We start from the raw sequence: 23,935 nt of genomic DNA on the forward strand, positions 1-23,935 counted from the left end.
TTAGTGCTGATGGCTTCATTCCACAGCTTGTGAGCGAGTGTTGAGATTCGATGTGTGTGGCGCTGGATTGCTCCAATGCGAACGCTCACTGTGACATGACTTTTAACCGACATTTCAAGGCCTTCAATAGAAGCCTAGAGCTCCTTGTAGCCTTATCACCTTGGAGGTTAGAAGTGTAATTGGAAGGACAAATTAAAACAGGTTAAGCCCTCAGGGGAGGATGGGTGTTATAAATAATAAATAAAATAGATGCCAATTTGGCCATGTTGTGATTTAACATTTGAAAACTAGATGGGATAACTCTGTGTTAACTGTTGGTGGTCCCTGCAGTCACAAGTGTCAAATGCATATGTAGCTTGCCATGCTGAGGTCTCTGACTGCATTTCCCAAAATCCCCCAAAGGCCACTACAGCCCTCAGGCGATGAGAGAATTTGGTTATCTCATGGAGATGTACTTTACCGTGTAACACTACAACTAGTTTTGATGTTGTCATTTTCACAGGGTTAAAGAACCATCACCATGTTACTCACAACGTTAATTACAGCCGTGCACAAATCTAATTCCATGTTATCTGTTTTGTTTCACAGCAAACAGAGCCACGAGAAAAGACGAGACAAATCCTCCTCACAGAGCTGGTAAGTGTTTGGGACACCAGTCTCTCTAATTAATCTACTACATGATCCATTGCCTTCCTAATGTGTGTAATGGATCAAACCGGCGATGTAACACACCCCTCTAGTGTGTCGTACCCGCTTCTCAGATTCCCACTTTTCTCTTCCAAAATCGCATCACTTCCTGGCGTCAAAGGAATTGTCTTCGAAGGAGTGGGGGAGTCCTCTTGTCCATCTCGGTCGGTGTTTTCGGACGGTCGACGCGCGTTCAGCCCGGTATCAACTCGATCAGGGGAGTGGACCGGGAGTCAGGACCGCCCCCATGGCCTCTGGGCCTCGTTGCGGAGGCAGACGTCGTCCTGTTGCTTCCTTTAATGAGATCTGGAGGCGTGCAATCTAATATTCACCACAGAGGCCCCGGTCGGGCCCCTGAGCCCGGGGGGCCAATTCGATGAGAGCGGAGTCAGCTCTGATCAGGGTGACTGGCGAGGCCCCAGCCTGAGTGACGCTGGGGGGGGGGGCTGCTGGTTCCGTTGGTTTTCACATTCACCCACGAATCGGACGGTTTGCAGTGACGTTTGGATTGTTGATAGTTAGGGTGGGGTTTATTTTGTTTGTAGCGCTCTGCTTTTATTTTGACGTGGCTGTTGGAGCCTTCTTTCGTTAGACAGTTTATAAACTTTTTGGTTTTGAAAAATCTATATAATTTTTGTTTCTGTGACTAGGCCCAGTTCTCTGTTTTTATTTGAAGGATCGAGAAATTAGGGGATAGTAGGGTTTAGTTGAGCACCATAAGAGCCCACTTTGTTTTTAATCTGCAACTTTCATATCGTTAGCCTCAGAGCATAATTGCCTAAATCATATTTTAAAGTTCAGATTGTATTGAATAAGTCTTAGTCTTAGTCAAATAGATGACTTAGGCAGATAATGATTATGGACAGTCAAAAGCAGTCTGATTGGCTTAGGATAGCCAATGAAGCACAGTGAATCAGCTGCAATAGAATAGAGTAGAGTTCGGTTAGTTATCACAATTTGGCCAAAATGTGACTTTGCATTGAGGCTAACAATATATAGGGCCAGACAGAGGTTGTTTCCATCTATATCGCTGCGCTTTTATCTTGAAATACCATCCACTGCGAAGCGCAAACCAAAACTGGCCCCGCAGCACCTATCTTTATGGCCGATAAACATCCTGCTAGCGACGCAGACGCCCTCAGCGTGCCCTTGTGTAAGCAGGACGCTCGTTCCGGAGGCTTCGCGGCCGTTCGGCACTTGTGCTCTTAACCTTTCTTCAGAGATCACTCATTAGCTTTGACTCAAAAGAGAAGGGAGGCCTGTCCTCCGGTGATGAATGGAGCTCCTCGCCACCATCCCAACTGTCAGCAGTGATTGATGCACTGAGAACATCCCTGGCCCACATTGCGGCGTGTTCATCCCCCGTGAACGCTCTGCGTTGGGGGATCAGGAGGAGGATGGTGGTGGTGGTGGTGGTGGTGGTTGTGGTTGGAGTGGTGGTAGTGGAGGTCAAGATGCTTGTGTGTCTGTTGTGCTTCATGCTATGTCATTGAGTCCCATCGTATGCTCCCATCATAGCTGGCCAGGACTGTACTATGGACTATACACTATACAATGCTATGATTCTATACTACACTATGCTGAACTGTAGTGGACTATATACACTATACGATGCTATGATTGTCTGCTACATTATACTGTACCGCACTGGTTGGTTTTTCAACGATAGTAGGTATGATTTGTATTTGAATGTGCTGTAATACTTGGTCGGAGCATTCTGTCAGGTCCCCACACAATCTGTGACGAGAGATTGGACAATCTGTGATTTAAAGCGCTGCTTTCTGTCAGACTTCCCCTACAGGGGGCTGTGCTCGATAGGCACGCGGGATAAACCTGCATAGACATTGTCATGTTATATATCTGATCCAAGGCAACTTACGGTGACTTTTAGATACATGAATGAGGTTGGAGCAGCTTTGATCAAAATAAAGAAAATACGTATTTTCTCGACCTGTCTGCAGAGTAGAATGTGTACATTCGGGATCGAACGCAGAACCATCTGGGTGTGGAACACCTTAACCCCCCCGCTCCTATGCTACCACTAAATCTGAACTCCCAAACAATCGCACTCTGTTGTAGCTCTCTCTGATGGAGCTGTCTGTCTCTGCACAGCACACGTTCGAGGCTACAAATGAATAAGAAAAAGATTCATAATAAGAGACAGACCAATTAGGCAGAAGTTTTCTCGGGTCTATATTCCAGCGTGAGTTTGCGGAGCTCGTCGTTGATATTAGCCACAATGACAAACTAAACGGTTGTCATTTGTGTGTGTGTATGTGTCTGTGTTTGTGTGGATATATCTTTGTGTTTTGTTGCCAACCGCATTCATTGTGAAAACCAAAGGGGGAAAATTCGTTACAAGCTAATAACGCAAGCAACGCGTCAGATTATGTTTTCAGCCCACATTACAAACGATAATGTGGGTGAGATCCCGGAAATGAAATGAGAGACATCAGAGAGACAGTTGGTGATGTGGTGGAGGAGGGTTAGCGAGGGCCCCGAATTAACTTGTTTCCTCAGCAGCGGCGCTAGCAGGTAGATGAAAATATCCGCCTGTCGGACAGAATTGTCCCCGTCAATCAGGAGAACTCGTGAAAAACGATGGGTTCTTCCAAAACCTCGGAGAGATTGACGGAGGAGTCAACTGTCACTCAAACTGGCTTAGCATGTATGACATGTTTACAAATAAATAATTCAGTGGTTTCTCTATAAATATACCGTTTGAGTGACACGGTTCACATCTTTGCCACGGTAGTTGGTTTCTCAAGGGATTCAGTTGGTTTAATGGTAGAGGTTAGCATGAATTTACTTTTCACATGGTCCAAAAATGAAAATTTCTGAATATATCTATTATATCAAGATAAACAGTTATCTTGAAATATATCTTATGTCTTGACTTCTTGAAATAACTGTACTAAGAATATTGTGAATTTGGTCAAATTTTTGTTTATTTTAGTTTCCGTTTAGGTTAATACAATTTGCACATTGATATATTATTATTATCTAAATAAAGTAGAACAGCATCTGTTAAACATAATAAAGACAGACACATATATAATAATAAAGTGAGGACACGTTAAAGAACGAAATGTCTTTGTGGCTTTAGATTTATCTTCCAGTATTAACAGGACAAAGGGTTTATTTCTATTCACTCTGGTCTCTGACCCTACGCTTCAGGCTTCTCCCCCCTCTCCTCCCCCCTCCTCCCCTATGTGATCAGAAAGACACATATGTGTTCTCTCTCCCTCTCTTGCTCTCTTCGGGTCTCTCTCTCTTCGTCCCTCTCCCTCTCCCTCTCCTCCCCCTCCTCCACCACCTCCTCTCCCCCCTCCTCTCTGGACTCTATGTGTCCAGAAATATGCATATGTGTTCTCTCCCTCTCTCTCCCCCCTCCTTCCCCCTCTCCCCCCCCCCCCTCCCTCCCCCTCCCCCTCCCTCCCCTATGTGTCCAGAAAGACACATGGGTCCTCTCTCTCTCTCTCTCTCTCTCTCTCTCTCTCTCTCTCTCTCTCTCTCTCTCTCTCCCCCCCCTCCCTCCTCCCCCTCCCCCCTCCCCCCTATGTGTTCAGAAAGCGGCAGGTCTCGGTGGCATGTTTCTTTCCCCATCGCGCTATGATCCCCTGACACACAGGAATAATCTGTCCCTGGGGACTCGCTTAGACGGGGAGAGAAGAAGAGAGTAGAGAAGACACATCAGGGGAGATGGGCCCGGAAGATGGGGTTTGAAAGATGGGCACGAGGAAGCCTCTCCTCCCCGAAGGGTCCCTCTCTCTCTCCCTCCCTCTCTCTCTCTCTGTCGCTCGTTCTCTCTCTGTGGTCTGTTCTTTTGACACCGCGGTGTCGATCGCCCTGTCCCTTTTGTGGAGCCAAGGTCCCTGAGACCCATCGCGGTCACTGTGGGCCGAGGGAATGGTGGAGGGGGACTAGGGGGGACGGGGGGGGGTGGGGGGAGTAGGAGGGTTATGGCGAGTACAAAAGACTGACCCTGTTTTGGGCTTCCTTCCTAGAGAGAGAGAGAGAGAGAGAGAGACACGTTTGCTCCCTCACTAAATCCTTGACACTGAAGTTGAATTCGACACAAGTTGAATTTTAAGACCAAGAAAACAGCCACGTCGTCCAAATCCATTTTTTTTGTCTGGGTTCTGGTGGGCACCTGTTAATATATACTAGATGACGGATGGAGATTGCTTCTTAAACAACCTTAATCACGTCATCTTGTAAATCTGTAGAACGTCCCAAGAGTTTGACGAAACGTTTGAAAATAGCCTTGAATGAATGACTTTAATTGTATGAGGACAGCATCTTGACGGGTGTTATGCATCCATTATTGAAGGAAAGACGATTTGATGTGATTATGAGGCAGACCGGGGAGGGGTTGAGTTTTGTGTTGAAATATTCATCGGAAATATGAGCAGCGAGATACAGCGATCAGGTATATTATCAGTTGTTTATTCAGAGAGGAAAAGGCTCAGAGTACAAAGTGGGCAAAGCGAAAGGCCGCTTTGAGGGGTCCTTAATCCTAACCCCACCGCCTTGGCAGCCGGTCAGCCACATCGCTCCATTCACACAGGAGGGCCAGCCTCAGAAAGCAAACTAATAATGCATCCCATTTGTTGAGCTGTTTAACCTCCTGCTACTGAGTCTACCGTTTACTATTTAGTCGGTTAGCAGATGCTCACATCCAAAAAATTGGCGGTATTATCAGATGCGTGATATTAGGGCACAGGTTTAGGGTCAGGCACCTTGCTCAAGGATGCTACCACTATTGGGATTGAAACCCTGACCCTTTAACCCTGATAACCACTAGACTCTCCTGCCCATGCTGCGACTTCCTATACCGTGATCACATGCATTCTTGAGCACGGGTGGCCAAAGTGAGGATGGGATTCAGACCCCTAACCCTCATATATATATATTATAGAGCTCCAGGAGTCCGCAAACAGACACAATCACTTTCTTCTCCATTCTGCGGTTCAATCTAGACTTCAGTGAGTGAACGCTGATATGCTATCACGACAAAGCATCAAGCGAAATTTGCTGAAAAGTTAAAATATTCCTAGTAGAATAATGTGAATCCAGGTTCTCGCGCTGTAGGTTTATCCTGTGGAGAAACTTTGTGTAGATTTACGCTGCGCATTCATTTTTGGTGTGAATGCACCGTGAGACCGTTGAACCACCATTAAGTGACGCATGGCATCGCTTTAGCAGGGCGCAGCGAGCGGATGTATGTACTCCTGGTCAGGGGAACCTTGGGGAGACGGTCAAAAACGATTTCCCCTGTCAGAGGGTTTGTGAGATGGGCCGCGGTGAGTCACGCGTGCCCACGGCTCCACAACAATACGTGCAGCGCCGAAAGATTGACCGAGACACAGACACACACTGGGGGGGAGATCTTGAAGCCTTGGTCATTTAACTTTGTCAGTGTGCTTGTGTGTATGTGACTGTGTGTATGTGTTGTTTGTGGATGTGTATTTTTGGTGTGAGTGTGTGTGTGTGTGTGTGTGTGTGTGTGTGTGTGTGTGTGTGTGTGTGTGTGTGTGTGTGTGTGTGTGTGTGTGTGTGTGTGTGTGTGTGTGTGTGTGCACGTTCAACACTTCTAAAGGAAAGGACAGCGTGTTGAATCCCTGGTCGCAGAAACCGCAGGGTGTGTGTAGTGGAGGGATATCTATCTTGAGCGTGGGGGTGGTTGTTTTTTGCTGTTGTTGAGGGATTATGCCATGGCTTGAGAAATAGCCACCGACTTCAACTCCAAGACGAAAAGTTCTCGGTTCAAACCTCAAAGTCCACAGCCTACCCCTAGGCCTCCCTCAGCAAAGTGCCATACCACCACCCACGAATAACAATGACTAAACAGTAATTAGAAAAGAGGTGGACTTGTCCCAATGATGACCTGTCCATGGTGTCTCAATGGATGGTCTTGTGTGTCTTGTACTGTAAAGGGCCTGGTATGTGGAAGTGTTTCCTTAACGGAAGCCATAAATGCATCAAGATGTATGCTCTAGCTAGGTGCCGACAACAATGGCATAAAAAGGTATTCGTCTCCTCCAGGAAATCACCCTTCCCCTCTCATGGTTTTCCAATGGAGATGGAGCAGTTTCAGTCAGCCAACATGTGGCTGTTAACATCCAGCCTTCACTTCGCTCGTTCAGATTATATTCAACTTCATCATGACAGCAGAAACTTTCTGTTGCAACAAGAAAATTCAATTTCTCCACAATGCAACAGACTCAAGAAAAATCTTCAAGTCCTCACGCGGAAACAGGCCTCCGTATCAATTTGTGTTACCTTACATTTCTCTGTCTGGAGGAAGAAGAGATTGGATGTGATCCTCCCAAGAACTCTCATCCGGCGAAACGTGAAATGCGACAGCTTCTGCGATAATTATCCAGCATTGCGGCCGTGTCGTCGCGTCACTCCGACCACTTTTCATCTCCCTGTCTCATGTCCTCCACGTTTCAGAGGCAGGCGAGAGCATAAGCAGAACGGATGCTTAAAATAAATACCTCAACGCGACAGTGTTCCCCCCCCCCCCCCCGGCGGCGGGGTCGTTCGCCTCAGTCGGAGGCTGTAATCATGTTCAGAGCTCGATGTAGCCCCCGCGCTGACGGGAGCTTTTTTAAGGTTAAGGAGGCTTGTTACTTCTCCTTACATGAGTGATTCTCTGGTCTCTCACTGTGCATCGTGTAATGCACAGTGAGAGGTGGTTCTATGATACACAGCTCACAGTGTTTCTACTGTGGCTAGCAGTATAGGCACAGGATGGTGGGTGTAGTGGTCCGGCCAGTCCGGCCCAGCCTACAAAGCTCAACTCTATGTCCTCAAGCCAGAAGCCCTAACCTTGGCTGTACATGAATGTCATGTGTCTGCTGTTCCGCTGTTTGTTACAAACACACAATTTAATTTCAGAAGGATTAAGCTGCAATTAAGGTAATTTGACGTGATGAATGAGTACAGACATTATTCAATGATCGAAAATATAGTCCATTATATTTCATGATTTCCTGTCAGCCGATTAATTAACCGATCAATCGAGCTCTTGCTCAAAAAACATCAAAGGTAACGTAACGGTGTAACAGTACCGAACTAAACAACTAACGTGTTTTGGATAAAAAAGGATAGCCAAAACAGACGATAGCATTTGATCTCATGAGCAAATTCTGCAGCGAGATAGCATGAAACTGGCTACCCAGAACCCTCTCTGTCTGAGAGAGAGAGAGAGAGAGAGAGAGAGAGAGAGAGAGAGAGAGAGAGAGAGAGAGAGAGAGAGAGAGAGAGAGAGAGAGAGAGAGAGAGAGAGAGAGAGAGAGAGAGAGAGAGAGAGAGAGAGAGAGAGAGAGAGATTTCCTGCTCTATTTGCCATGCATTTTCCGCCACCACCTCAATACTCAGCCCTCCTACACACAAGACACCATAATTAGCTCTTCTTGAATACTTTGTCTTGGCTGACGGTGTCCAGAGAGGTTTTAAGCAGACACTTTACCCGATATTAATGTCACCGCCGGCGCACATGCAGAGTGCTCTCATAAACACACACCCTCCGTGCGTTGAGTCGGTCATTTCGTCGCTGCCGAGGCACCACGGTACCCACACACGGCTGGCTTTATCTTATTGATTTGGTTTGTGGCCGTGTCTTGTTTAATAGATTTGAATGAGTGGAGCTAGACGGACAAGGAGGGAGGTCAATGTCGAGGCAAATGAGTCTCACTCATGATTCAAATTATAATTATTTATTAATATGTTAGGAAATACGAATGACTTCTGTGTTGGTCTGGTCAATATATATGAACGCACTTTTGATAAAATCGCTGTGCATAGAAAATCTTTTTTTTTTATATATATACAAAGGGCTCAACACTTAGTTTGGAGCATAAACTGGTCTTCACTAGGCTACATGAGGGCAGGGTTGAATCCAATCCAGTCTTTGTCACCCGAGTTTTTCCGTTTTTATTTGGGCTACCTTGATTTTTGTCGGGTAGGCGGATATAGCAATTTAGGGTTGCACATACAGCGTTGTCTGGTTCCGGAGTAAAACGCACAAACACACCTGCATTACATTCATGTTCCGACTAACAGCAATATTTGAATATCACTAATTGAGTTATCCCTGACACATTTTTTGACTTTGGGGTGCACATTTTGCTGTTTGCTGTCTATTTTTTAACAGTTTAAAAAATGTTTGCCAATTTAAAGCTGGCAATTCAACAAACTTCAATAAACTATCATTGACCGTTTTCCTCCCGAAATTCAAGAGGCTCTTATTCTATTCAGTAGTTTTGCTCTTACTTTGAAAACTTTATTACAGCTTTCATCTCCATTTCAAGAGAATTGAATACAAGGTCTCTTGACGTATAATGCAAACGTCTATCATAACAGATTAATGAAAAGCGTTGTTTTTATCACAGTGTTCATCCACTCTCTCCGACGCCTGAATGTGAAATAAGTGGCAGGGAAACTTATTTTCAATTTTCTCAGTACAATCCTCTGTGTTTACAATTGTCAATGTGTTGCTACCATCACAACAAATTGCCGAGAAAATTATTTTCTCATTACACACTTTTCCTTTCAAACAGCACAATGCCACAATTGCACTCAGGTCCACACAGGGACCACAATGGAAATAAGCCTTCAGGCTTTATTGTATCATCCCTGACTATTTATGTATTTTAATGTACAAAATAGTGCCTTTCATATTCTATGTAAAAGTACTCAAATAAAACCAATCAATCACTCCTTCACACAACAGTGCTGGTGGGGGGGGGGTCCATGTTAGGTTCATTTGAAAGCAAAGTGACTAAAGAGCCAGTGACTCTCCAGCCCAGCCCAGTCCCATCGCAGCAGCGAAGGTGGTTGTGGTGGCTTATTGTGATAGCCCCTCAAAGGCTCTGGGTGGTGGGGGGGGTGATGGTGGGGGGGGGGGGGGGGTATGGTGGTTGTCGTGGGGATATGTTTGTCTTGCTTGGCCGCCCGCAGCATTGACCCAGGCCTCCCAGATGCCTGGTTAATGCAGCTCTGGTGCTCACACACAAACACTCTCTCGGCAGTAAATTGAACACACGGGAGGATAATTGTGGGTGTCTGTTTGGGGGGGGTTTAGACATCGGCGCACAGACACCACGCCGCGCCACACGCACACACGCAGACACAAAACACACACACACAAATACACACACACACAGACACAAACACACGCACGCTGACACACACACAAATACACACACACAGACACAAACACATGCATTGCAGGCACATACGGACGCACGCAGACACACACGCAGGCATAAACACACACACACAGACACACCCACACAGACACACACACAGCCGTGTAGAGATGCCAATTTTTGAGAGAGTTTTTGAAAGCTATAGAGAGAGAAGGCAAGTAAGGGAGATAGAGAGAAGCTTTACAAGACAGATAGAAAGAGAAACACTCATAAATGAATGTGTGTATTCATTGTATACTCACACAAACAAAGACATCACATCACACGCAAACAAACAGCAAATCTGTTTTGATACACAAAGGATAAAGTTTGTGATGTAAAGAAAGCATGAGAAATATTCTAAAATATAGTATATTTTTGCGTAGGGGTGGTAGTCACAGTTTATGTAACCTTGCCGGTATTGACTAAGTTGTTTCTGGTAATCATGATCATTGATAATGTCAGTATATTGCACCCTCCATTTGTGTCTGCATCCGAGACGAGATCCTATGCCCACCCCTGGAAACATACAGTTTATCTGGTTCTCCGTGACAGTGTCTTCGACTGCTCCCTTTCAACTGAGGTAATCTCTTTGTTGGATGTTTAACTTCGCCCTCCTCATGGCAGCGTCAAAGGTTTGCCGTCGAGTTGCTAGGTAACTGGAACGCTTTACAAGATATTCAGGGTTTTTTTACTTCCTCGCTCTCGAGAGTTAGCAGTGTGTTTTACAACCGAGATAAAATAATCGGCATACCTCCTTGAAGTCTTAGTCTATGGTGCTCCATTGATACGTAGTGGGCTATATTCAACTTGTTTCAGAAGGGCTTCCCTTAACTTCTTCATTGTCTGGCGACCACTGAGAGTGACAGCGTATTGTACTGACAGGCACGGTGGAAAACAGCTTTCCATCTCCTCTCTGTCCTCCATGGTGTCATCTTCACAGGAGCACATCTGGTGTTGGAGAGAGACGGGGGGGGGGGGAAGGAGAAGCATCCAGTACATCGCTCACCGAGAGCCAAACAAGTCGTCAATCAGCACACTCGTATCATTGGATCATTGAGCAAATCTTTGAGCCAAGCTGCCTGCCACCTTGTTGTAGACCAGAACAAGGTGTTCTTTTCATTGATCTTTGACCCTTCCATGAACGCACTGATGGACATGCACACGGGTGGGCTGAAATACATTGACCTGCAAGTGTGGCTAAAGTGTCTGATCAATAATTGAATCGATCAGTAGAGGGAGCGTGATCAGAAGTTACAAAACACAACATGTCAGACCGTTCAGGGAAGACGGTAAACAATTCTCTGTTCCAACAGAGAAAATCTTCGGGCTTGTTTCAACGACAAGTGCAGGGGAGTCGAGTCCATTTGTACGGCCCTTAATCAGCCGCTACCGTATCGTATCACCCGACATCCCTAACTCTAAGCCCTTTTAAGGGCAAGAGAAAACTCCCGAAGCCTCAGAGGACTGAAGCCTTGAGAAGGAACACAAGAGGGGGATCCATCCTTCCAGGTGTGGGAATAGGTGCCGGATGGGCAGATGAATACCAAAAGTCGAGACATAGTAATGTAGCAGTAAGTGGAAGCAATTTTCCTTACGGCGTTGGATCAAGCGTTATATCTCTCCTAGGTTGTATATGGCCTTGTACGATGTTCACTTCCTAAAAGGCGCTGGTGTGCTCCACAACACAGACCCCGCTGACAGTTGTGATTGAAATGCAAGGGGATATGTGTCACATTGGCCTGTCGTGTGCGTTAGCGAGCCTGGCATCAAGACCCAAGGATACGGCCCGTGCATTTGTCACAACAGGGTAACAGCTTTGCACTGCAGTGTTCGCCCCAATTCTGTCTTTCTGACCACCTCTCTCATCACCGGAATGGACCCCCGTATTTGACTCTGCGGAACCTTTTTCCCCCCTTCCCTTCCCTTTCTCCCCCTGTTCCGTCGCTCAATGGTGAAAAAAGGAACAGACATCTGTTCCGAGTCTGAGTCGATGCAGAGCTGTCCTGGTCTTGTGGGGTTAAGGTCCTCACATGCATGCTTTGCAGGTGTATGTGTGTGTCTGTGAGACATTTCTATTTGTGAGGAACTCAAGGAAGATGCAATGGAGAATGTATGCAATTATAATACGTAATGGACTGTCCTAAGGTCCCTAGGTCTATTTTAAAGTTATTTAAGGTTATATGGTACCATAACGTCTGAGGAACATTAAGATATTTAGTTATTTAGCAGAAAATGATCCAAAGAGTGCTCATGTCGTTAATGAGCAAGTATACCGTTTTGGCTTCTTATTTACAGTAACCAATACAATATCCTTCCCCATATATGTCTCCTATGTTTTAATAATAGATAATCACTGGTATTACGGTAACTTATACAGGCCACGTCTGTTTTTAAAACCTTAGAGTTGCCAGGTTATTTTCTATTGTGCATTGACTCTGTTTTTGGTAGATTTACCTCAGCTGTGAGGCAAGGATGCTCTGCAGTATCAAAGCCAGATTTCCTCGGGTGCTGCGTTTGTAGGATTGGAGGATTAACTCAAGTCATTGTTTCTCTGTCTTTGTTATTCACATCATTTCAATTAAAAAAATTGAGTCTTTGTGGATTATCGTCTCATGCTTCGACTGTTCTAGAGATGAAGGCTTTGTGCGTTCGTCAAGGACTGTGAAGTGATTGCAAACTAGCCGGGTATTTGACCACAAGTAATTCACTGAAAGCATTGCTTGAGAACAATTGTCTCAGACACAAGTGCAGGGATCTGCTTACATTCGGCACGATAGTAACACCACCAAAGGAGCACTGAAAAAGTACACAATTAATCGACTCACCGGTGAACGGGAACTAGGGTTAGAGCTGGGGCCACACACACACACTGGGAACTGCCCAGGTGCCATTGGTGGATCCATTCCTGGTGTCGCCATGGAGACAGATTCATGGCCTCGTTTTTTTATCCTCTCCTAAACATTCACACATGGAATCCTACACATGTCATCGCACCCTGTGGCTAGGCTATCAGACTTAACATCCACTGCTGTGAATCTGTCATATCTAAGCTACATCCCCCCCCTCTCCCCCCTCCCCCCTCCCCATTTAGACCACAGTAGGTAGATCCCAGGATACCACACCATGATCCCAACCAGAATTCCAGGGCACAACTGTTAAACCACGCATTCATCTGTAGGGCTTCATTGTCAATAATGTTACACACACAGTTTTACCAGGATATTATGTATGCTAGCTTATTAGCAAGTTTTGAAATATTTCACGAATGGCCGACACAAAAGTAGCTCAGACATAAATAGGTTCATGGTTCACACTCAGAGCAAATGCATTATTGTCCAATATGAATTAAAAAGCAATAACTTAAGTGGAACAATTCATAAATTAAAGCAAATCCTATTAGTAGTAACCCTTATATTGGAAGCCTTTGTCAGAATTATCTATTAAAGACCCCAGTCTGGTTGGGAACCACTGGTGTACAATCAACATTGGAGTGAAGCGGTTTTAGAATTATTTAATTCTCATTTGATTAACTTCCTGAATTAAGGTATACAGGACAATTATGAATGATTGTGTTTTGAAAGTCTGTCTATCCCATTTTTAAAGGAGAATGGTTATCAACAAACTGATCCTGGAACAGATTTGCGTCGAGCTGACCCAATCCAGATTTAAAGTAAACTGCTATTTGGTTATATCAGCATTCCCAAGGTATGGATCTGAGGATTCAGCTCTTCAGGGAATACTGTAACACTTGGCCTATTTGATTATCTGTGATACTGTTAACTATTTCGCAGACACTGTCTCTAAAGCAACTTATTATTATGGTACATGGTATAGGTCTAATATTATTTTTAGACCTATATTAGTGATCAGGTGAAGACATCTTTTGCTCAAGGACAGTGTCGTAGGATGATCTAGCTTTGCCTGGACTGAACCGATTCCTTGAGATTGGTTCCGCCCAGGCAATATCTATTAATAATAATAAAGGGGAACTAGAAAACAATACATAGCAGATGGGGTGGAGATAACAAAACCTGAAGAAATCAGAGCTTCAATTATTAAAACTAAGCAACAAAAATGGATTTTCCATCCCGATGGCCACAGGTAGACTGCGGTTTAGGAAGTCAAAACCTCTAGGGAATCTGGAGGAGATGCAACCCCTTGATTTAATACCTTAATGTAAATGGCAAGGAAGTGAATAGAGTTGTTTATTCTGGACGTGCTCATCGGCAAAAACATGGCCTGATGGCCCATTTCATCCATATTTCCAGGGCCTGGTGTGTCACTGGGAACCGGGGACGCCAGCCCAGAGACTAGCATGAATACCAAGTGCCTGGCTCCAGGGTACTCCCAGAGCACTGCCATGCATGGATTAGCTGTTGTTATTCACGGACAACCAGATAGACATGAGCAAACTTTGGCCTTCGACCAGAAAACTCTCTCTCTCTCCCTCCCTTAAACATACACCCTGAAATACACACCAATGCTCGATATAGGATGCGTGTGGACTTTAACAATGATCCCGACCCAGGCTTAACTTGGTTTAATCAAGTATGAAGGCAATAACACAAGAAATTAGGCAATTTTGATTTAACCGAATGCAAGTGTCTGCAACAATAAATGAAGTCAACTATTATTACGATATTATTATTTACTATTCATTATTTAGAATACATATTCATAAGATTCCCAGGCTACTGGTATACTGCTACCATCTGGGTTCAAACCCAGAACCTTTTGGCCGACAGCTGACACCAGACCACTAGACAACTCCTATGCTAAATATTTTCACCACAGCTCTGTGGCAAGGCCCTCGGTATAAAATAGCAATTGTGATCCGTCAACGCAATGTAAACACACGAGAACGAGCACGTCATCATGAGTCCTCGGAACCTGTGGTGTTTGCCCAGGTATTTAAACAGGATACATCAAATCGCGCTATGAAAGGAGATGTGAGTCAAACTGGCAACACCTTCCGCTGCTGTCGTGATGCAGGCAGTTGCACAGGGCAGGTTTCAAGTCTTCAAACACCAGTACAATCGCACAGTTGGAACTCGCCCCTCGCCTGCAGCTATCAAGCCGCTATCAAGGGAACAACTGCCCACACTTTCTCTGCGATACTTTTGGGGGGAGTGCGGCGGTGGATTGCCGGCGACCTCGACGCCCTTCCGACCTTTTAACTCCTCCCTCCGTCGGCTGGAAGTGTCACCGCCGAAACCACCTTGAGACGGAGAGCGAACGTGACCGGCCTGGTGTTCTCCGTCGTCACGGTAATCTTGTTTGATCAGAGGGCCGGTACACAGGGGGGCCGGGGGGGGGTAAAGCTCTGTACCCTGGAGACGCCATGTCATGTCTGCTTGTCTGTCTGTCCTGTCCTAACCTTCGTCTTTGTCTTCAGTGGAGGGATGAGAGGGAGAAGCTGTAGGATAGGGGTGGGGGTGAGATGGAGAATGGACTCGGGCCACAGGTTACATTTTTTATTTTAACATTTAGGGCATTTAGCAAACGCTTTGATCTAAAGCGACTTACATAAGTACATTTGTCAGAAGAAAGAGAAACAGTATATGGCTGTCGGTACAGTAAGGATGTTCATAGAAACAAGTGCCAAGCACTAGCAATTGTTAGGTTACCCCATTCCCTGTACACAACAAAGATAGCTACCCAATGCTAAGTACTATTCTTAACTGCTAGGACGTACAAACATACAACAAGTGCGTACATTAAGCGTAAGGGGGAAGCTGTGCAAAGTCTAGGTGAACTCTAAACAATTGAGTCTTTGGTGTTTTTCTTCAGCACTATGAGAATCACATGCAGAAGGTACAACTGTGAAGATGCGTGTGCTTTTTAATGCAATTTCCTTCAGCTCATGTGGAAGTTGATTGGCGTTCTTTTAATTTAACTTTTATTATTTTTTTTCATTATTCAATTATTAGTTTTTTTTGCAAATGTGTATGGTATTGATAAGAGCACGAAAACAAACAGGAAAGGTGTTGAAAGAGAGACTGAAGGATGTTTGTCGAGCCTGGGTTTCTACAAGGCACATTGACTACATGGCTAGCTCTTTAGCGGGATGAGCCACCTAGCTGCTAAACTGTAATATTCCCTGCAGATGTTTTGGTATCCATATTCAACATTAGAGAACCACCTAAAGATAGCCTATGCTAAATGTCAAACTACACAATTGACGCCTACTGTTAACCAACCACTGAATAGAGAGGAAAATTGTGATAAGTGAGGAGGGAATGCTGTATGAGTTTAGCATTTAAAGTGCTCTCCTGGGTTTGTGATTACACTCCCAGGATGCTAACAGAAGCAGAAGGAGTTGATTGCTAATGTGTCACAGCTGGATATGCCATTCAGTAGCTAGCTAGCTGTAGAGCAGAAACAAAGTCTCTTTATCAGATCGGGGCTTTAAACCTTTTCATATTATGCTCTTTTGATTCCATTTATTTCAGTTAGCGGCACAAACAACATTTTAGTTGCACCGATTAAACCCTGCTCAATTTTGTTGGTTTGATTAACTAAATGAAGCTATTTCTCAACCGTAAATGTAGTCTATTGAGAAATATTTGTTCCTCATATCCTCCATAATGCAAATACGTAATCTTTTCCCCGAGTTTAATTCTCAAATGACAATTCCTTGCTGCTTGCCAGACAAAGCAAGCTTATTTAAGCCGTCACCTCTGGCTACTTGTGATGAGAGTTTGCAATTAGGTATTCACACTATATCTGGGAGTACCTATGGTTATTATCTATGACGCTTCATAGGGGGGTAAAAAAAACAACGAATCGGCCTGCGGCTGGTGGCAGTCCTCGAGGAAAGCAAAACTCAACTTTATTTTTCACTATTTGCCATTTCGTTCACGGCATCATGCACAATGTGTGCAGACACAGGGAGGAAGCTACTTTCTTGACGGTGGGGGGGAAATGAACGGTGGATGGGAGGAGCGGGCCAGACACAGAAAGCAGCTGTGGTGAGAATAGGCAGCGGGCCGAGCGTGTGGACATCTCCTTCCACCTCATGATCACCCACCGCAACCCCACCGCGACCCTGGTTGCTGTGTGTGTGTGTGTGTGTGTGTGTGTGTGTGTGTGTGTGTGTGTGTGTGTGTGTGTGTGTGTGTGTGTGTGTGTGTGTGTGTGTGTGTGTGTGTGTGTATGTTTGTGTGGGTCTGGATTGGTAAGTCATCATTGATGTGCACAGAGGGGGCTGTGAGATGGTTTGACCATCGCACACCCTAGCTGTGTTCGTAATCGTTCCCTATACACTCGTTCCCTATACACTCGTTCCCTATTCCCTATTTAGTGTACATGATATAGTGCACTATATTGGGAATAGGTAACGAGAATTCGGACACTACGCTGAACATTTCTAAACGTCATTTGCGTTAGTAAATGCGCCGGGTATTTGTGTGAGGGGATGCGCCGACATCATCGAAACAAACCGGGCTGGAGGTTGTATTGATGTTGAATGTTACATTTCCTTGTTCAAGTTTTTTTAAATAAATTTTGAATGCTAAATATTCTATGTTCAATCCCAAATAAATTGTTGACATTACTAAACACAAGCCGGAGACTCCATCATTAAATGTATTCGTTTTCGCGGTTATTCAGCTTTTTCTTCTCCCCTGGAAAAATACAACCGCATTGCATTGTGGTATACGGGAGTAACATGTAGGGAACATCGTATGTACCCTATTTTAAGTCCACTATATAGTGCCCTATATAGTGGACCACTGAGAATTCGAACACCCTACAAAATGGCGTGCACCCTATTTAGTGCACTACATCCATGATAGGGAACGATTTCGAACACAGCTCCTGTTGTGTCGTTTCTAGACAATTTACCAATCAGGTTGTGGTTTACTATATAGAGGGAGATATATCTCTATATAGTAGACCACAACTTCATTATATTATTGTGGTGGGTTCAATGAATATGCGGAGGCAGAATTGTTGTCCCTCAGCGGGAGGTCGTTTATTGTCCTTAGAAGTGGAACACAACAACTCAAAAACTATAACATAGGATTCCCGAGAGTCTTTTCCGTGTGGTTTTCTGATGCGATCTCCACTCGCTCTCGCCGTGGATCTCTAGTCCGTTCGCTCCTGGTCCTCCTGCTACAACACAAAGCAGGCACATAAGTACACACTCCCTGATTGGCCGCATTGAGAGCAGGTGTCCGCAATCAGGTCCAATCCCCCCCAGCCGATCCGGTGTGCTCCCAACCTGCCCACACTCCCCCTGCAGGCCAGACATCGCGCGGTTATATATTTTGATCTGTGAATATCTTGAACGATTCAGGACTGTGCAGTCAGGACTGCAGTCGCTTGTCAGTTCTGCAAGAGGTTCAGAGTTTTTTTTTTTTTTTTTTTTGCCTTTGAGTTGCCTGGAAGCTGCTTAGCCTCCTCCCTCACCTCCCACCACCCCTTCTCCTCCCTCACCTCCCACCACCCCTTCTCCTCCCTTACCCCCCGAAAAACACCCCTTATGCTTTTTTAAGTTGTACGTCCTGGCACTTAAGGAATAGTACTTGGCATTGTCTATCTTCTTATCCTCGAGATGGGTGGTTAGTGCTTGGCATTTGTTCTATGAACATCCTTACTGTGCTGACAACAATATTTAGTCGGTCCTCTTTCTTCTGACAAATGTACTTATTGTAAGTCGCTTTGGATAAAAGCTTAAAAGTGTAAATGTAAATGAAACAAGAATATTCTGAACGTGTGTCTACTGGTATATCTGTGTTTTGGTGCGGTGGGGGTACGCTTTTGTTTTCAAATTTCTATTCAATGCGTTGTCATTTGTGCACGTTGTCATAAATGTATTGAGTTCTTGCTCTGAGCTCGGGAACAAAGCACGGTAGAACTTGATTATGGTAAACCGAGCGGTGTGCTGGCTCCGACGCTAGACACCAGACGGCATTAACCGGCATTAGCCCGTCTCACCAGAGAAGACCTTGATGTACGCACACAAGAGCAGGGGAAGAGCTGCCTTTTGTGTCTCGAAGGGCAGACCAAGCGAGGGCTCAGAGTCTAATGGAATCAGCTTAGGTGTGTTGTTCCCTGTCTGTGTTTTCTGAAGATATGAAGGAGTGCATTTCAATGGAGGTATCCATCGTTTTGGTGGGTCGCCGATCACTTTGTTTGCATTGGTTGACCACCCAGCCCTCGGGTTGAAATTTTCAGAACAAGCGTTTGATAGTGGAAGCCTGCCAAAGCCCGATAGCATCTGTAATCTTGATCCTGAGAATAATATTTATATAGCACCTTCTTGAGTTACAAAGGACGATGAAAGGCAATAAAAAAACAGAAAGAAGATAAAAAAAAAAGAAAATAACTTTCAACTTACAAATTGTAACCATCTGACCAAATCTGAGCATAAAAAAGTGAAAATACAAATGATTAACGTCAACAAAATACATGTGAGAAATTGGGATTGAAAATAAAATAACATGTATAGGGAAATTAAAAGCCGCCTAAAAAACAAAGTGACACAAAAATGACAAAAATGAAGGCAGTAAATAAACAGCCATAAAAAGTAAAAAAATACTACAAACATGAATCTCCCATATCGCATACCCTTCATACACATATCCCAGCCACAGACACCATAAGGCTAGAGCAAAGTGTCCTGATGGCCTATCGCTCCCTGGAGCACATGGTTTGCATCACCGCGCTGCATTTGCATATAGCTCTCCCCTCCATACGCACAGCCAGTCCCAGCAGGGGGGGTAGATCACTCGGTAACCGGTTGCCAGGCATGTTTCCATCACAAATCCTTGTGATGGGAGGAGGCAGTATGGCCGGTGCTAAGACAACGGCGTCGTAATAAGACGACGGCGATAAGACAACAGGGTCGTGTCGTTAAAACCCGGGTTCCAGACCTGGTATCTGAGCCTTTTGTGGGTTCTGTGTGATGGCCCATGGTGCAGAGAGGTTCTGAGTTCGAACCTAAACGTCCGCAGTGGGCATCAGTTGGGATGCTTGAGAAGGCTGCCCAACCCCTACCTGTGTATGGTACTAATGAACCACTAGTCGCTTTGACTGAGTGTCTGTTAAAAAGCCTGTACATGATATCATACTATCTGTTCAAAAGTTACCAGGGGCAGTCAAAGTGGTCTCACTGCATGTGTGTGTGTGTGTGTGTGTGTGCGGGTTGTTTTGTGTGCTTTTGTTTGATTAAGAGGCTCAACGCTTGGGGGTCTCTCGGTTTGGTTTACCCCTTTAATGTCTCCTCCGTCGAGCACCCCCCCACCCTACTCCACACACACTCATAGCTAATGCCGCGTTTCCACTGCAGGGTGCGGAACGGATCGGATCGCAAAGGGGCGGTAGGGAGGGGGCGGTATAGCCCAGCTCAGTTCCGAGGTCGCGTTTCCACCGCCGACAGTACCCTTTGTGGTAGGCCGGATGTCGATCGCCGCGGCAGCTATGTAAACATCGTAAACAACGTCTTCCTCCGCAAGAATGCAGACGAACGTCTCCACCTCCTTGTTCGCCCAAGCAAGCTTTTTACGCGACATGTTAATTGTAAAGAATAATACCTCGAGGCTACTGTTTGTTTGTTTTTATCCCCGCGTCAACCGGAAGTGACGATTCTGTCGACCAATCAACGGAGGGGGGGTGTAGCTAGAATTCCAGGGTACCCTTTCAGGCGTCTGGTCTCGTTTTGGGTACCGCAACGGAGGAGTCCCTAGAATGGGGTCGGAACGGGTACGGCAAAGTCCGGGTCATGCCCACTTTTGGCGGTGGAAACGCGATCCGACCCGCACCTTTGCGATCCGATCCGTTCCGCACCCTGCAGTGGAAATGCGCCATAAGGCTTCTTGAACCCCGCCGCTCTGACACAGCCCTACATGACCCCCCCCCCCAGCCCCCCCACCCACACACTCCCCCATAGGATATTGCATGTCGGGACTTGAAACACCACAGGGGAGTGGATGAAAGGGCTGGAAGTCCAGGGAAAGTGGTGTGTGTGTGTGTGAGAGAGGGGGGGGGGGGGGATGTAGGTTGAGGGTTGGAAAGTTCGAAAGTCGATTCTTCCTTGCACCTCGACAGACCAAACAGGGCATGATTGCAGAGTGCACCAAAGCGGCGGCTGTTAGAGGCAGCGGACACGGCGGTGGGGGGGGGGGGCGGGTTAGGTCTCCGGCTGTGATCCCCCTCCACCCTGCTGCCTTGCTCATCAGAGCAGAGGTAATGACAGAGGCAGCCCAGGTGGAATACAGATGAGTCCGGGAAGGTAAATTTGTTGGAGTTTTCGAGAGAGAGAGAGAGAGAGAGAGAGAGAGAGAGAGAGAGAGAGAGAGAGAGAGAGAGAGAGAGAGAGAGAGAGAGAGAGAGAGAGAGAGAGAGAGAGAGAGAGAGAGAGGCAAACTGATCACTGACAGAAACTCCATTGAGATGCCGTTAGAATGGCTTTGTGCAGCTTCTAGCACAGTGGTTGTTATTTTGGTTATGTGCTGTGTGTTTGTGTGCGTGCGCGCATGGGCGGGTGGTGCGCGCGTGTCGGGTATTCTTGCTTTCAAACGCGAAAACAAGAAACAGTGGGGAAACAGGAACCCTCATTCTCTGAGGTGCCACAAAGACACCCAGTGCCGACGCCGAGACGTCGAAGAAAAAGTCGACACAAGCCACTCAAAACGCTGCCCACCGATTGGTGGCCTGATGACACCGCCATTGTCCCGCAGCCTTCGCTGTTTGCCACGACTGCATATTCAGCAGTGCATGATGAATAGGGGGCTGCATCATAGGGGGCTGAATTAGCCAGTGTGATGGGACTTGTCACCACAGACTGTGGCACTCACGGTGCGATTTACATGTGAGAACAGCTGGAGGTTCGAAGTGGGTGTGTTTTTGCGGGGCGAGATGTGCGGAGAGGCGCACGAGCCAGTATTTCTGGATATTCTTCCCCCAGCTGTCAGGGAGAGTTGTGTTCGAAAAGAACAAACTATCGCGTGGGTGCTTTTGCACCTGTGGGAATAGGTAGCGCACAAGCCTAATTTTGTTAAATTATTCACTTTTTGGTTTTCGGATAAGTTATGATTCAACTGATATGCGGGCTGCTGAATATTTTTTCTATCTTACATACAAAATAACAGAAGAAATACAATTAAAAAAGCTATTGTTTGTATTGCATGGTAAAGTGAATAGGCTTGAGCTGTGGAACAGACGAGAAAGTATTATTATTAATAGATCTATGTCTTACTTATGACACTGCGTGCAATATCCTCACCTCTCAGAATGAAGTGCACTATGTCTCAGCTAGCTAACACATAGCTTTATTTATATCCTCAGCTGTACCCCGCTATACCGTTATTGTGTCATTGTTGGGCTTAAGAGAAGAAAAGCCATAGGCCTGAGAAATGTTTACATGTGGTTTCATTGGTGCCAAAGGTTATTCAACAATGCTAGGTGTGTTTAAGGAAACCAGTGGTTGCTTATTTGTTAAAAGTTCACGAAAAGTTTAATATTTGTGCATTAGCTTAGGAAACACAAAGCTTCTGTAATCCATTTGAACTGAAAAAACAAATTCCTTTGTTGTGATCAATTATCCATGCTAAATGATCCATTCAAAAATGGCTTTAATAAGCTTTCATTTATCTTAATGTTTTTCTTTTCTGGTGTATATTCAGTAGCACGCTTCAGGGGACTGAAGCCATGGAAAGGTCAACAAAACCTTTAGCTGACTTAGTCATCCCTGTTCTTTCGGTCATTTGAATCCATCCTTCCTGCTGGTTATTTCTACGTAAAACAATACAGGCTGAGATTATTTCCCTCACGAATAAAATTGTAAAACTGGAACCGATTTTTAGTGCTGATTTCTTGCCACCTTTTACAGGAAAAGGCCAATAGAGCTACACATACTTTGGCACACTGCTCTACTTAAGACTGAAGAACCAAAGGTCTAGTACACTATGCTAGCAAAGAGAAACGCTACCCTGAATGGCTAGCTGTAGATGTCAACATTAGGTCACCTTTTGTCCCGTTGGTGCTGTTGTCATTATATGGAGAAAAACGCACATCTTGGTGCGATTCTAGCGTGGAGGAGGATTTTCTGACATTTCAATTATTTTTTCTTGAGCAAACAATGGCTGTCACACTCAATAGCCTTGACGCCTCAAAGCCCAGGTGGGGCACCGTTGCCTCATTTTCTTGGCATTACTAAGCCGCATTTTTCATTTGAAGAATCTGACGTTTTTATCTCTTCCAGGTTCCGGGAGTGACAGCAAGTGGAGTGAGCTTTTGAAGAACCGTTGCGGTGGGCACTATTAAGTTAAAGGTTAGTCTCTTTAGCCCTCTTTGTAAAGGACCTTTCTTTTGAATCCCTGTTTCTCTTATTAAATGCCACCCGTCTTTGGTGTAGTATATATATATATATATATATATATATATAAATATATATTCTCAGTAAAATTTTCAGTTTGCTTTGCTTTGGCTTCTCAAAGGCTAACTTTATTAGTTATTATCTTTTCAAGGCGTTTCGAGAGTGTAGGTCACACACATTGTGCTCCCATGTCGTACACTGCATGGAAAAATGGTTTTCAATGCCGCCAGGGTTGGAAATAGCAAAGCTAGCACAGTCTGTCATGACCCCGGACAGGCCTGCCACAATACAGACCAGATTAGCATTCAGCTCTCTCTGTTAACCCTGACTACCATAGGCTTTCACTTTGAATAATACATTTTAGAATTTCTTTTTATGTCACCCGCGTCACAATGCAGGCATATTAATCTGTCAATCGTGAATACTTATTAGTGGGACATGAAACAAGACAAATCGTGTGCTCGGTGGAAAGCCAGGATTGACATGATTCTGGCCTAGTATCGTGTATCGTAATGGAAGGATTTTATGTATACCTGCCACGAAAGTACTTATGCTTTTATATTATATTATATTTAAATATATATAATATTTTATATAGCATATATTTCTCACTTCTTCCCCACTCTGTCTCTGTCATAAGTCTTAATGTATGTGAAAAGCTTGGCCAAATGTTAGACGGCTTGAAAAGGAAAAAAACGTAAGTTGAAAGATTAAAGCGGTTGAC

At 45.2% G+C, this 23,935-nt stretch overlaps 1 protein-coding gene across 3 annotated transcripts in view; it reads left to right on the forward strand.

Annotated features, from left to right (window-relative positions):
* syt1a (synaptotagmin Ia) overlaps nucleotides 1-23,935 on the forward strand; it is a 164,629-nt gene that overhangs the window by 47,177 nt on the left and 93,517 nt on the right. For 2 of the 3 annotated variants that reach the window (XM_030342003.1, XM_030342005.1), the window contains exons 2-3: nucleotides 589-636; nucleotides 23,098-23,166. The gene's annotated coding sequence lies outside the window, so the exon portion shown is untranslated. The remainder of the gene's footprint in view (nucleotides 1-588; nucleotides 637-23,097; nucleotides 23,167-23,935) is intronic. The other variant, XM_030342004.1, reaches the window with a different exon arrangement.

This window comes from Gadus morhua, chromosome 19 (genome assembly GCF_902167405.1).
Source record: "Gadus morhua chromosome 19, gadMor3.0, whole genome shotgun sequence".
Lineage (NCBI taxonomy): Eukaryota > Metazoa > Chordata > Actinopteri > Gadiformes > Gadidae > Gadus > Gadus morhua.